This window comes from Thamnophis elegans, chromosome 2 (assembly GCF_009769535.1).
Source record: "Thamnophis elegans isolate rThaEle1 chromosome 2, rThaEle1.pri, whole genome shotgun sequence".
Taxonomy (NCBI): domain Eukaryota; kingdom Metazoa; phylum Chordata; class Lepidosauria; order Squamata; family Colubridae; genus Thamnophis; species Thamnophis elegans.
Window position 1 is genome coordinate 127,396,542 of NC_045542.1, and position 16,135 is coordinate 127,412,676.

The following is a 16,135-nucleotide window of genomic DNA, read 5'->3' on the forward strand; positions in this document are numbered from 1 at the left end:
TTTTCAATGATATTTCAGAAATTTCACATTTTTTGAGCCAGGTAATGTTTTGGGGCGTACCCTTCAAAAATTTAAATGATTGAGGACTAAGATCAGTAAGGGACTCACCCATAGTTTGCAATCAGCATCTTAATATCTAATAATTGCAGTGCATTTTGGCTGATACTGGAAGCAAGTATTTTTGCAATGATACATTTGCAGAATGAAATAATAATGATGATGCAACAGGCTCCTCACTGTCTATTTTAAAGACCACCGCTTTCTCATAGAAAGGCTTTTATTCTAAAAAAAAGTTGTTCAATTAGAATAAGATTTGAGCTGTAATTATTATTAGATCTAAATGTTCTGATTGTGCTGGATGTGCTTTTCAGTGTTATAGCTAGATCTTATTTATTTTTAATTTTAGTATTACAGTTTTATTGTTTTGGAGTTTTATTTATATTTCATAGTGATTTCTGGAAGTCACCTTGGAAATGGTTTATTCTAAAAAGCAGGTGATTAATATTTTAGAAGAATAAGTAAATAGTCTTTGAAAGCTGCCAAATGGAGTTCTGCGGATTGCAGATGACTGTTATTCTTCTTTGCTCCAGCTAATAGGCTGTTTCATTTTCTTCTTTCTTTAATGAACATATTAACATATGCATTATATCATGGGATTTTCAAGACTTGCTCTTTGTCATTGGCCCCATTCAACTAGGGGCATCCTGCTGGCTCCGATTAGACACTCCTTGTTCTTGGATGTCTGACCCAGAAGCTTTGGTATGGCCAAAAATGTATATATCTGTGTATAAATGGATGAAAAACTGTAGGTGAAGAACTGGTGATATGTAGGTGTGTAATGCTCATATATGGACGGAGCTGCATAACTTCAGAAAAAGTTAGTCTGGGGAACCAAAGTGCTTTTTCAAAAGGCAAATAGACTTTCTTTGTTTTTTTCCTCAGAGACATTTGACTTCTCATCCAAGACTGAATGCTGGGGAATGAAAAGATTTCTAAGCTTTGCAATCATCTGGTTGTTAGCAAAGTATATTCATATTTGGAATATTCACATGATATCCTTTCACATGAATCATACACAAACCTTTCTATTAAAAAGAGAGCTCGGGATAAGCATCTTCTAGCTATCTGGGCAGAATATTTTGTTAATGCATCATATTCTTTTAATTCCAGATAATATTGTAAATTCCCTTATTATAGTGGGTTTTTTTCCCCTCTATCCACTTAATAGAGATTACTCTTTTCTTCTACATATGACATATGTGTCTCATTTGAAATATTGGAAATTGCTTTCTAATTCTACAGATATGTTACATAAAAAGACTCAGTAGTTTGTGCAATACTTGGGGTATAACTTCGTATAGACTTCAGGGAGCACCGTGCATATCTAAAAAACACACTATTAACAAAAATAACAGAATAACAGAATTGGAAGGGACCTTGGAGTTCTTCTAGTCCAACTCCTTGCTCAAGATGGAAACCCTATACCAGTGATGGCTAACCGTTTTCTAAAGGTGTGCCAGAATTGTGTGTGCATGTGCTATTGCGTGTGCATGCATGCCCCCCACCTGCGCATGCATGCATGACCCAACTGTGCATGTGTGCATGACCCCAACTGCACATGCACACACAGCCCCCCTACGCATGTGTGTGTGCCCCCCTGCATGGGGGGAGTTTTCATCCTCCCCAGGCTCTGGCCTCCCCCAGTCTTCCAGAAGCCCAAAAATCAGCTGGCCAGCAAGTGCCTTTGATGAAGGCTGCTGTGCTGGCAAATATGGCTCTGTGTGCCATCTGTGGCATGTGCGCCATAGATTCACCATCACGGTCTTATACCATTTCAGACCAATGGCTGCCCAATCTCTTCTTCAAAACCTCCAGAGATGCAGAATCCACAAGTTCTGGAGACAAGCCATTTTACTGAATTTAGAAATTAGTAAATAACTCTAACTGGGGATGCAATGGCTCAGTGGCTAAGATGTTGAGCTTGTCAATCAGAAAGGTTGACAGTTCTGCAGTTCGAATCTCTAGCACTGCGTAATGGAGTGAGCTCCCATTACTTGTCCCAGCTTCTGCCAACCTAGCAGTTCGAAAGCATGTAAAAATGCAAGTAAAAAAATAAGGACCACCTTTGGTGGGAAAGTAACAGTGTTCTGTGAGCCTTCGGTATTTAGTCATGCCGGCCACATGACCACGGAGGTGTCTTTGGACAATGCTGGCTCTTCGGCTTTGAAACAGAGATGAGCCCCAGCCCCTAGAGATGAGAACGATTAGCACATATGTGCGAGTGGGACCTTTACCTTTTAAATAACTTTAAACTTTATTTTCTGTAGAGTTTTAAGTGGCAATAGCAGTGACAGATAACGGGCATGATGTAGGCCCAGCTAATTATCTTCAGGAGCACTAAATCAATCCAATGGCTTTTTGTCATATTTTAATCACTATATTTCTAATAGTGCAGTGGAAATTATGGAAGAGATCTAGGTTAGTGCCATCAAAGACAGAATTGCAAGCTACCCTCTCCATCCCCTTCTATACTTGCTTCCCTCATGGATACTAGATTAATAAACTAAAATGGCAACAGAACTCAAATGTTCCTGAGCTCTGCATAGAACTTTTTCTCAGAACAGGGAAGAGACAGGTAACCCCTTAAAATGAGAGGTGAGATGAACATTAGCCTTCTTGAAAATGAAATGCTCCTTTATAGTAAATATTTGAAAAGGTGAATCTTGGCTAACTATGCCCCAAAGCAGCAGTTTTCAAATGTTTTCAGGCCGTCGAACCCGTTAGCTAAAAAAAAAACAGAAGAAGAAGAAAAGAAATACACATCCACTCTTTCAAAAGAAAGTCAAGTATTTTCCTTGTTGGGAGAAAGTTTTTCAAAGCCAACAAGTCCTTAGCTGCATTAACAGAGGGATAGAATCAAGATCATGTGAAGTATTAATACCACTTTATAATGCCTTGGTAAGACCATACTAGGAATCCTGCATCCAGTTTTGGTCACCATGATGTAAAAAAGATGTGGAGACTCTAGAAAGAGTGCAGAGAAGAGCAACTAGGGGACTGGGGGGGGCTAAAATACATTAAAAAACAGTTGATGGAATTGGGTGTGTCTAGTTTAATGAAAAGAAGGACTAGGGGAGACATGATAGCAGTGTTCCAATATCTCAGCGGTTGCCACAAAGAAGAGAGAGTCAAGCTATTCTCCAAAGCGGAGGATAGGACAAGAAGCAGTGGATGGAAACTAATGAAGGAGAGAAGCAACCTAGAACTGAGGAGAAACATCTTCCAGAAGTTTTGAATGCTCCAACACTGAAAGTTTTTAAGAAAAGCTTGGACAACCATTTTCCTGATGGTTTCCTCCCTGAGCAAGGCATTGGATTAGAGACCTCCAAGGTCCTTTCCAATTCTGTTATGCTGTTAAAAAGTGCACTGAAAATTATTGTGGGAATTGAGGAGAAACATGGAGATTTCCCTTAGGTCAGAGAGAGAAAAGTCATTTGGCAATGCAGACTATGAGATTTGAATGTCCTTTTGAATAAGAAACACTGCAGAACTAGAGATCCCACTGCAATTTTATCTATGTACTACTAAAAGTCTTGTTTCTATTTGATGCTTTGTAGCCTTCAGTTTGATGAAACAGTACATTAAAATGCAAAACTGTCAACAAAGGCACCACAAATGTGCTAAAACATATAATTCTAGGACCCTTTACTCCTGAAGGAGTAAAGGAGAAATGAAATTTGAGAAATGTTTTGTCACTTCAGCCCCATGGAATTGCTCCATTTCAGCACCATGGCACTGCTGTGGCCAGGTACAGTCACATAATCCTTATTTTCAACATTCTCTGATAGCTTCCCAAAAGTCGATCGGGAACCCAGAAGAAAATAATATGATTGCCTCCTTCCTACTAGCAAAGTCTTGTGGGAAACTTGAAGGGAGAAAGTGAATGGAGAAGTAGTTCCTCTCCATCAATCTCTTTGTGCTTGCATCACATTTGCCACTCCCACCCCCCCTCCAGCAGCAGCCACGTGTCTGTCTACAGGAAAAGGAAGGGAAAGAAAGGGAAGGGAGAGTAGAGAGAATTAAGGAAAGGGGAGAGAGGTGAGAGGGGAAGGGGAAAGGGAAGGGAAGAAGATTTCTGATTCCCACAAGGAAACTCAATGGGGAAGCTGACAGAAAGTTGGATGTTTCCCCTGCTCTCACTGGTTTTTGCCCATTTGTGTTCATTCTGTTTTGCTGTGTAGGTAAGGAAATATCTCTGAAATGATGACCCAATGGAGCATGGGTTGTGTAGTAATTATTAAAAGTGATGCTAGCCAGGGATACACATTACAAATGATTTTATAAGTAACGTTGAATAGTGTCAGAATCAATTGATGTTTTTTTTCTTTTTGTTTTTTAGCTTGCCCTTTTCACAAAATGCAGAAACCTTTGCCTTCCTGCTCTTGACTTCTAGACTTCAATGATTTCTTGGTTTCAGTGACTCTGGACTTCATGTGACCTTGTGAGTTGGCTTCTTCCCTGTAAGGAATTTTTATTTTTATTTTTTTGCTGGCTTGTGCCATAAATGTGACATAGAATACCAGAATAATATGATCACTGGCAGGTGTCAACCAATGCAATTTTTTTTTAAAAAAAATATTTATTAAAAAAATAGACCTTTTTTTTCTTTTGCAAAGCAAGTCAGCATATATTTTTTAAAAACAGTTTATTTATATATTTTCAGATTACATACATAAGTGCTTAGCGAAGAGCGTATTGTCTGGATCAATTTATTTATATACAATAATATTTTCCCACTCCAAATTTATACTACCTAACCATTTGTAAAAACAAGTCCCATGTTCGAAAATACTCTGTATCTTCTTTCCCTTTTAGTTTTAATGTCAATCTGTCCATTTCTGCATGATCTAATCTTTTTTTTAAAAATGACATCATCCTCTGTAGGTGTTTCCTCATTTTTCCAGTACTGTGCAAATGCAATTCTTGCTGCTGTCAAGCATTCATTTTTGAGTGCTTTACATCAGGGGTGTCAAACTAAACGGGCATGGGTGTGATCAGCATGACCAGTGATGCATCCAGCACACAGGCTGCGAGTTTGACACCCCTGCTTTATATGAAAAGAGAATTTTGTGGGAAATATCCCAGAAAAAACCTAAAAGGAATGTTGGGCAGATGATGTAGCTGATTGCATCGCTAACCTGAAATGACTTTCATGGTCTCAAAGCAATTTAATAGCAGTTGCAGAAGGCTCCTCCTGCAATGGATTGATCTGTGATGGTAGTAGCAGCAGTGGTAGGGGTAGGGGTGATGAAGATACAATAGAAAGGTATGATACTGGACTTTCCATTGGATTTTCATCTACTGCTATTCTACAAATGTTATGACAATGTGACTTAAGAAGTAGTAAATAGTTAGTGTTCTCATTATCTTTTAGAAATGCAAGAAAATATTCTCTACTGATTTAGCATAAGGACAGTTCCCTACCGTGCAAATGTGTTCTCATTTTTTTAAAAAAAGCTTACTAGAGAACTTTCTGTTATATCTCCTATATAAAACATTCTTTTTGTTGTCCATATTTTGAACTCCTATTTTTGTACTATGAATTTCCTTTAGAAAGATAAAATTTCAAAACAGTGCTTTTTGGCAGCAAGCTAAGGTTTTTGTTTTTTTTTAAAAAAATAATGATTCCTTATTAAATGCACTTGTAAAATATTATCCTCAATTTTCCATCTCAATATCTATAGAGATAGCACAGCATTTTGATCTTTTTATGTTGGTTCCTGAGCTAGCTAAACTGGATTCTCCCTTGTAGCCAAAGATCTGTTTGTTTATAAAGTGCCAAATAACACAGTTGGTGTTGTCAAAGCTGTAAATACTGTATTAAAAGAAAAAAAATTAAATTTAAAGGCAAGGAGTAGGGTCAGTAAGTAAAATCCTTGAAAGCTTTCTTGTGGAGTTGGTTTGTACATCTAATTTTCCCCTTCAATATTCTCAACCAGCTATTACAGACTTTTTAATTAAGGAAACACATCTTCCATAAATACATTTACATGTTTTTACATTAACTTAAGTAAAAATAGGTTTGGGCCGAGCAGAGACTGATAAATGCCAAAGTTACTAACAAAATGTTGCACATTTTTATTTCCACCCACAGATTCTGAGCCTGTGGAGATTCTCTAGCATGGTAATATTTACACTTTTATGATCATACTGTTAGAAACATTCCTAAGACATTGTAGGTCTGCACCACAGCAAATTGCAAACCTTTCTGGGAATCATCATCTTATATTGTACCGTGGTTACACTCATAAAAAGTTCAAGAAATCAGAACAGTTCCATCATTTTGTCTCAATATGCAGCTCAGTTGTTGGGAGAAATTTAGAAAGTAGAGCACAAATACTCTGGGAAATTAGATGGCTATAGAAGGCTGAAATTTCAAAAGCTACTAACATGTAATGTTTGTAATATGGGGAAACAAATCAGCTATAACTATGTAAATATTTATATGGGAATTACTTCAGCTCACCCCCAATTAAATAGCTTTTATGTTGTATTATAAATACTTCAGGCATTAAGGTGGCTTTTGGCAACTAAAGTTCATGCAAATATAATGGGACAGATTTTATGGAGCTGCAAGTTGCTTCATAGTTTTCTATGTCCAGAGTCATAAGGCCATCCTTTTACTGAACCTGTAAAAAGAGACCTTATATATCAGATGAAGAGTCTGTCCTTTTGGATTAGGTTGGTAATTGTGTTTCTTTGGAATCCATTGGAAATTAATACATTTGTGAGAGTGTGTAATTCAGTTTTCAGGTGATCTTTGTCTGCTAGGTTTTTGGTTCTAGAGCTGAGGGTCCAACCTAATCCAAAAGGAGACACCCCCCCCCCCCAAGAACCAAGATACAGAACAGGACAACGGCATCGCCCTCCTCCCTTACATCACAGGTATCACAGATAAAATCAGCAAAATTCTCCACAAACACAATATCAAGACAACCTTTGGCACTGACCAAAAAATAGCCAACATCTTAAGAAACCCCAAAGACAAGATTCAGCTAGAAAACCAAGGAGTCTATGAAATACCATGCAAAATCTGCCCAGCCACATACATTGGACAAACTAATAGGAGAATAAATGCACGCATCGCAGAACACAAGAACACAGTCAGAAAAGAAGAAAAAACTTCCTCTGTCTTCTAGCACTTTAAAGCAACAGGGCATAAAATTGATTTTGAAAGAACCAAATTAATCTCCAAAACTGAACACTTCAACAAGAGAATATTTGTGGAAGCCATCGAAATAGAGAAACACTCCCACAACATGAATAAACGTGACGATATCTCCTGCCTACCAGACATCTGGAAACCAGCCCTAGTCAACAAACGAGTCCCAGAAAACCAACACTGGACCCAGAACAACACAGGACACAACCACCAATCACCCTCACCAGACTCAAACCCAAATCCATCCCATTGCGGCATCACCAACTGCTGCACCTCCCTCCGACCCCCACGCAAAGCAAACTGACACATGCCATGAACACATCACCAGACCGCAAACTCGGAGGTTGCAGCACAGGACTTAGGATATCTCTACAATAGAGCTCAGGATGTCTTCACACAGCCCATTACCCAGGTCGTTAGAACACAAAAGAACAATAGGCACATAGCCAGTACCTGAGGTGGCTGAGCCACATAGAATATTACAAAACAGCCAACTAATCTGCAAACATCAACTTCATCAACTAATCAAGATGTTACAACACACCCAACAAAGCCAGCACTCCACACACACACACCAATATTTATAGAAAGATGACAGCTCTGATCATGCTTTGCTCACACAAGCATGAAGCCGAAGGCACCAGCCTGAAGATGGCGAGTGGGACCTTGTTGAAACATCGCCAATATACTCTCAATCTTATATGGAAAAAGACGCGAATATATTTATATTTATATTTATATATTTATATATATATGCAGGTCTCAGCTGATAAGGAGAGGAACTCTGTTCTCTCTGTTCGCTTAATGGTTAACACATTTGCCTAAGATGCAATACAGCACAGGTTCCAATCCCAGTAAGGGTATGGCTAGCTGATGAGAGCTAAATAGCTTGAAATAGATCTATACTAGTCTCCCTTTATTTATTTATCAGCACAAATACAACACACACACACAGACACACATATCCATTTTAAATAGAAGTAGCAATTAGACTTACTGATATATACTGCTTCATAGTGTTTTACAGCACTCTCTAAGCAGTTTACAGAGTTAGCATATTGCCCTCAACAATCTGGGTCCGTATTTTATTGACCTTGGAAGGATGGAACACTGAGTCAACCTTGAGCTGATTAGGATGCAATTGCTGGCAGTTTGTAGAATTAGCTTGCAATAATGTATTCTAACCACTGTGCCACCACAGCTCAATATTAAAAACATCCAAATAAAATATACATAGGAGCAGTTAAAATATACATGGTCAGTTAGCAATATAGACAGGAAATGGAGCTCTTAGCACATTCAGCACTTCAAGCTCAGGAACATAGCAAAAAAATTTTTTTAGGGAGGCTCATCAAATCCAAAAAAAGACCCAACAGGAGCTCCTTCATAACAGATAAAGAAGAAACAATAAACAAAGCAATGCTGTCATTTCACACATTGCAGGAATATCTGAAAAGCTCAGGAGGATCTTCAGCCAACACAACATACATGCACTTTAAACCCAGGAATACACTAATGCATACGTTTGCCCATCCCAAGGATAAAACTCCCAGACAAACTGAGCAACATGGTATATGCAGTACAATGCAGAGAAACATGTGCAAATCTGTACATTGGGGAACAAAACAACCACTTCGTAAACGCATGGCACAACATAGGAGAACAAACCCATCAGGACATGATTCAGCAACCTCCATTTAAAAGACAAAGGCCACTCTTTTGAAGACAGCAAAGTCCACATTTTGGACAGAGATGATCGCTGGTTTGAAAGATGAGTCAAAGAGGCCATCTATGTCAAAATTGAACGGTCCTCTCTCAATAGAGGGGGAGGAATACAACATCATCTATCACCAGTCTACAACATAGTCCTTTCAGCAGTTCCAAGTAATGCACCCATTTGCACTAGTCGGGTAACCCTGAGGACAGAGATAAACCTCCATGTGGCCTCAATGAGTCTCTAAAAGAATGTAAATGATCAGCTGTCAGCAAGGAATATAATTTCCTTCCATTCCCCATCATCCAGTCAGAGCTGAAGAAGCTTTTTGGATGAGAAGCGAAACATCTTCAAAGAAAAATAAGAAAGTCCAGTTGCCTCTTGAAAAAGCACCTTTGGGACAACCATAACTTGGATGACTGAGGATCTCTATAGATGTTCAGGAGTGAAGTAGAAAGAAAGGAATATCTAGGTAAATTAAGATATACTCGATACCATAAGTATATCTCATACTACAGTACAGTTTCACCTTGGCTCAGCTTTGGACCTTCTGAAATCTAGTAGATATGTATACAAATTTGTCAGAAGTGTTCTCATAAAAATGTATATGTGCATTACTTGTCTCTAGGCACAGCTGGGTGTTTTATAATTGTTCTTTGGTGGTGTGCAGAGAATACAAATAGTGTTTAAGGGAAACTTCAAATAACAAAACCCCACATGATATATTTTGTCATGAAGCACCCTTTAGCATCTGTACCATGAAAGGGAACCTTTCATATTATTACCAGTCAATATAATTAAAAATCTTAAAACTGTCCTTGCAGGAATTAAAAAAAAAGAATGAATTATGATATAAACTCAATGAGTTAATTTCCTTTGCCAACAATAGTATAACTATATTGAGAACTGGAATTGTACAACACTTCTAGTCACGGAAAAAGTGGGGTTGTGATGGTTTAGGGGATAAAGTCCCAAAAGTGCTTTTTCAAGAAGTAACTAGACTTTCTTGTTTTTCTTTGAAGACGTTTTGCTTCTCATCCAAGAAACTTCTTCAGCTCTGACTGGATGATGGGGAATGAAAGATCTAAATGTATATCACCTGTCTGCAAGGAATGTAGATCCTTCCATTCCCCACCATTTAGTTAGAGGTGAAGAAACTTCTTGGGAATGAGAAGTGAAACATCTTGAAAGAAAAACAAGCAAGACCAGTTGCCTCTTGGGAAAAAAAAACCTTTGGGACAACCACGGCCTGGATGACTGAACATTTCCATAGACATACAGGGGTTAAATATGCCAAGCTTGTCAACTAGGTTCGAGACCCAAGTTCTGCACAATGGTGAGCTTCTGTTTCTTGCCCTAGCTCCTGCCACCTAGCAATTCAAAAGCATGCAAATACAAGTATGCACTACTTCATACTTCCTCTCTATTGATATTGATATGTATGATATTTATGCATTCTCTGCTGCTACTACTTCACATGATTGATGAGAAATTTGATACTGTATTATTTTTCATCATATGCAGGTAAATAATTTTAATTTTGGGGGACAACTGAGAGGGTCTTGATAGATCCTAGGACCACACTTTAAGAAACACTGTGTCAGTAGGTTACTAAAATAATAGATGAGATAATTAAAAGACAGAATTACATATAATGTTTCTTTTATTTTGCTTTTTTCATATTGTAACTGGATTTCATGGATCTCTGCTAGATAAGATTACTTTGAATATAATTTTATAATTTTAAAGGATCCATCTAAAGTAAAACAAAATGTTGCTACAGAAAGAAGCAAGAACGGAAGGTTGTAAAAAGAAGTTAAAAGGTTTTTATGCAAATAAGTTAGGTAAAGTCTCTGATTTAAGAATGGTTGGGAATGCAATTAAAGCTTTTATTGGAGACTATTTTATACAATATAATTGTGAACTTAAAACAAGAGAAGCTATAAAGAAATAAAGAGACAAGAAGAAGAGTTAAAGAAATTTCCAGAAAAGATAAGTGTTTCTTGACAAATTAAGCCTTTGCAAAAACAATTACCTATGTTAATAGTATGAGAAATAGAAATAAACATGAATTATGTAAAGCAAAAGAAAAGAGTTTGCAAATAAACAGGGAAAGTAAACTAGCATATAGCAAAAAGAAAAGAAAATAATATTGAAATGATGAGGGAAATATTATATTAATAGCCAATATGACCATAGAAAAAGTGTTTCATGATTATTATTAACAAAACCAGGGAATTACAAAAAGAACATGATGGAATGCCCACTATCTCCTCTATTGTTTAGTTTGATTCTTGAAATACTGAATATAACATATAACATATAACAAGGTGAGAGTATTGTGGGAGTAATAAATAAATGAAAATGAGTTTTAAGATTGAGAAGGTAAAACATCTGCATATCACTATGACAAAAATAAATTGTGTGCTATTTTAAAATAACTATCTTAAAACATGGAATGAATTTTAAAAATACAATATATTTTAAGAGGGGAGAAATTGCAATTGTCACTGCTGGGGATAATTTCTGTGATAAAAATAAATATCTTGCCTAGAATGATGTTTTTGTTTCAGACTATACCTGTTTTGACAGCCAATGTACCATTTAAACAGTGGCAGAAGGACCTGTCTAAATTTGTAGGGTAGATAGTTATAAAAAAATGAGTGAAATAAAAGGTGTTGCAAGATGCAAACAAAACAGAAGGACTGTATTTACCTGATTTGAGAATTTTACAGCTTGCTGTTTGATTAGAATGAAACAATGGTTGCTACTAAGAAATAAATGGCTTTTGGAGTTAGAAGGAAATGACCCAAGATTTGGGAGACATGGATATTTGTGGTATCCTAAAGTCAAGATTAATGGGGATTTAAAAAAAAAAATCATGTTAGACATGCTAGATTGAGCCTATGGAATACAAAGAAACTCAAATTGTGCTCATAAACACCTTTGTGTACAACAAACATTACCTAGAAGATAAATAATAGGTAAAACACAAATGGATAACTTAGTGGGAGATGCTAGAATTTTGTCAAGGAGAATCAATCAATCAATCAATTCAAGAAATGAACTGGTAGCAGAGGGATATAGTTGTAAGTGGTTCTCTTATTTACAATTATTAGAAAGATTTAAAGTGGACAAAATAATTTACGTTTTTGAAAATTATAAGACAATTTGAAATAGAATTGTGTATAAATTAGGAACATGGAATTGCAAAGTATAAACTTCTATTGAATTTTGAAATGGAAAAAGAGCAAGGGAAAATTATATGATACAATGGGTTAAATTTTTTTGTTTATAATATAGAGATGGAACACTGGGAAAATATATGCCTGACAGTATTGAAACTGATATTCGATTATAATATTAAAGAATTTTTTTAATGAATGATGTATCATCGGTACATCACAAGAGAAATTGTCTAGAATATCTAGAACAGGGGTGTTAAACTCAAGGCCTGGGGGCTGGATTCAGCCCATGGGGTACTTAGATCTGGCCTTCAGGGCCTCCCTGGAAACAACGAAAGGACCAGCTCACGGTGCTTTTGCAGTGAAAATGGGCTCCTGAACTCTCTTTTTGCTGGCAGAGTGCTCAGGCCACGACAGGTGCCTCTGACAGTAGTGACATCTAGCTGGCCATGCCCATCACAGCTAGTCCCACCCGGGCCCCCCAATGTCAAACACAATCTTGATGTGGCCCTCATTGAAATCAAATTGAACAGCCCTGGTCTACAACCTTAAAATTTATGAAGAAGGGACATTTAATGTTGTTTGGTGGATGAAAAAACACACTAGAAAGTTCTGGATTCAAATACATTCAGGAGATTCAAAGATTAAGATAGAATTGAGATCAGAGGTTTTCTTTTTGGGATTAATAGACAGTTGGGAAAATGTTATGTAATTTTGTTTGTACATGATAACTGCAGTGAAATTATTGTATGCATATAGATGGAAAGATTCAGCATTTCCCACAATAGAGGAATGGTTGGTAAAGATGGTAGAATTTGCTAAGTTTGCAAAATTGACTTCTTTGATATGTATATTTATTGCTGACTGGAAATCCCTTATGGATTTTTTTGCATAAAAATTAAAAAGTGAACATGTGATTTATGATTTGATGATTAGACAGGATACATTTTACAAAAAGAAAGCTATGTTGTAACCATAAAGTATGATGCAAATTTATAATTATACAGTGCTTATAACTGCAGTAAAGAAGATCAGAAGCTACTTTTTGTATCTTTTTTCTTTCTTGCAATTTTAATTTTCTCTTTGATTTTCTTTTCTTTTTCTTTTTCTATATTAGTTTATATTAATATTTTATCTTCCTTTTCTAATATATACATATACACACACAATATATATGTGTGTGTGTGTGTGTGTGTGTATGTATGTATATATATATATGTGTGTGTTTTATTTGTGCACAAATATAACAAACACAAACACAATAACACAATAACAAACACAAATATAACAAAGGCAACAGTAAAAATATTGGGCTTCTGTCGTGATGGACTCTTGTTACGAGCCGATTGACAGATGATGGAAGCAGTTAGCTTCCTCCCATAATTGGGGCTTACCAGGGGTTGTGACTATATGTGTGTATATATATATATATATATATATATATATATATGTGTGTGTGTGTGTGTGTGTGTGTGTGTGTGTGTGTGTGTGTGTGTGTACTAGTCTCCCTTTATTTATTTATCAGCACAAATATAACATATATATATATACATATTATATATATAATGTGTGTGTGTTGTGTGTGTGTGTGTGTGTGTATAAAACTGTATCTATACTGTATACTGTATCTATACTTTAATACATTTAAATGTATTTAAATAATGATAGACATAAAATATTTATACTTTAGTATATTTAAATAATATGCTTAAATGATGATAGATAGACATAAAATATACAAATTAATATATAACTACTCACAATAAGACATTAAGATAATAATGTCAACAATGATCTAAATTATGTTTCTGTAGATTAGGGGTGTCAAACTTGCATCGTCACATTGTTATGATGTATCATGACTTCCTCCTCTTCACTAAAATGGGGTGGGCATGGCCAGCGCATAACACATATGGCCTCTGGGCTGTTAGTTTGACACCTCTACTGTAGATAAATAAATAGAGAAGCTGAATTTATTCAGAAAAGTTCTCTATTCAGAGTACTGAAATGGAAATGCCACATGCAGCTGAAAATAAATCAAAAGAAAGTTGTGGAATTTACAGACCAATGTATGTAACTTCTTGGAAGAATGATCCAGAAACAGCAGAATCAGAGAAACAGTTTCTGACAGTACTTTTGGACTGAAGGTAGTGAAGGAAGTTAGCACCCACTCTGCTCCTAGAAAAATGAAACTACCAAGGAAGATAATTACTATAAATTAAGAAATCAAATTGAAACATGGAAAAATGGAAAAACTTAGTTATCATTAAAGGAAGAATAGCGACAATTAAGATGAATATATTACCAATAATATTATTTTTGTTTCAAACAATACCAATAAAACTGGATAAACGTACTTTGAAAAATTAAATAAAATAATAGGAAAATATATTTGGCAACGAAAGAAAGAGAAAATAAGATTCAAGAACTAGAGGTGGATTTGGCAGGGAAAAAATGCTTTAAAAAGCAGAAAAAAAAAGCTTCGGACTATGGTGTGGTTCACAGCTGAGCCACGCGATCCTCGGTAGCTTTTTTTTTTTTTACTACTGGTTTGGCCAAACCAGGAGGATTTCACCCATGCCCAGGACCTTTGTCTTTCCTATCCTGGGGGTTAATCTTGTCAGGGGGCAGGAAAAAGGAATTTTTAGTTTTGCCTTGGTGAGTTATTTTTAGCTGATTCCCTTTATCTTAATGGCTTACTTACCTGGTCAGCTTTGTTCTTTTTGTAACAGCCTTTAGCAGGCGGCTCTGAGTTTTCTTTTCAGCTAGTGCTTCTTGGTTTTCTTAAAGGGGGAAGGGCTGCCTTGAGTCTCTTGGCACTGTTTTCTCAGGTTTCTGGTGCTGTGAAGTTTCTGGCATTGTCCTTTTGGGGTGTGCTTCCACAAATGAAATGAAAGAAACAAGACATGAAAGACAATTAATAACTGGAAAAAAAAACTTAAATAGAATCCAAAATCATGGATTCTGCTGTCTGCATTTTCCTTCCCATATCATCATCAGCCATCTGGAAAAGCAACCAGACTCATTCATTGTAGTGTGTGCAGAAATAGTCTTGGTCGCTATAAGCCAGTAATGGCTAACCTTTTTGTTGTTGGGTGCCAAGAATGCGAGTGCACATGTGCGATAGCATGCATGCATGCTGGCACCCATAATACAAAGTGCACTCCCACATGTGCATGTGTGCACAACCCTCCCATCCCCTCCACGCATGTCGCACTGCTTGCCTCCAAACTGAGCTTGGTTTTTCACCTGGGGGGGCTGGGGGAGGCCGTTTTCACCCTCCCCAGACTCCAGGAAAGCCTCTGAAGCCTGGAGAGGGCGAAAAATGGACTCAACGAGCCTACTGGAAGTTCATTTCCGAATTTCTGGTAGGCCCATTGGGTCTGTTTTTCGCTCTCCCTTGGCTCCGGAGGCTTTCCTTCAGCCTGGGGAGGGTGAAAATGGGGTCCCCTGGCCCTCTGGAAGGCTGAAAACCAGCTGGCCAGGGTGCACATGCATGCTGGAGCTGACGGCTTGCGCACCGGTAGATATGGCACCGTGTGCCACCTGTGGCACATGTGCCACAGGTTCTCCACCACGGCTGTAAGCAGTTGACTGGGAAAGAGGGTGTAACTACCTTCTAGGTTGCTCAAATTACAAGTCAGGCTGCTTCTAAACATGTGCCTGTCAGTCTTCGTGAAATCCAAGTTGTTCAGAAGGGAAGAAACCAGAATATAAACTGACAGCACTCCTGACTAGCATTGATGATGTTACCTAGCGAGGGTAATGAAAGATCTGCAAGAAAACAAGCAAACTCAGAGAGCATCAAGGACCCCTCCTTTTAACCCTGACCCTAGAAATAGCCCAAATTAGAGGTCACAGGATTGGTGAAGGCTCCTCTGGGTATGCTCCTCTGTGCTGGTACCCATGTCCCTCATTTGTGCATGTGATTTGATACTCAGCCAGACAGAGAAAATAGCAGAATATCAGCTTCCAAATCTCCTCAATGATACACATGAGAATCCTGGCAGTGAG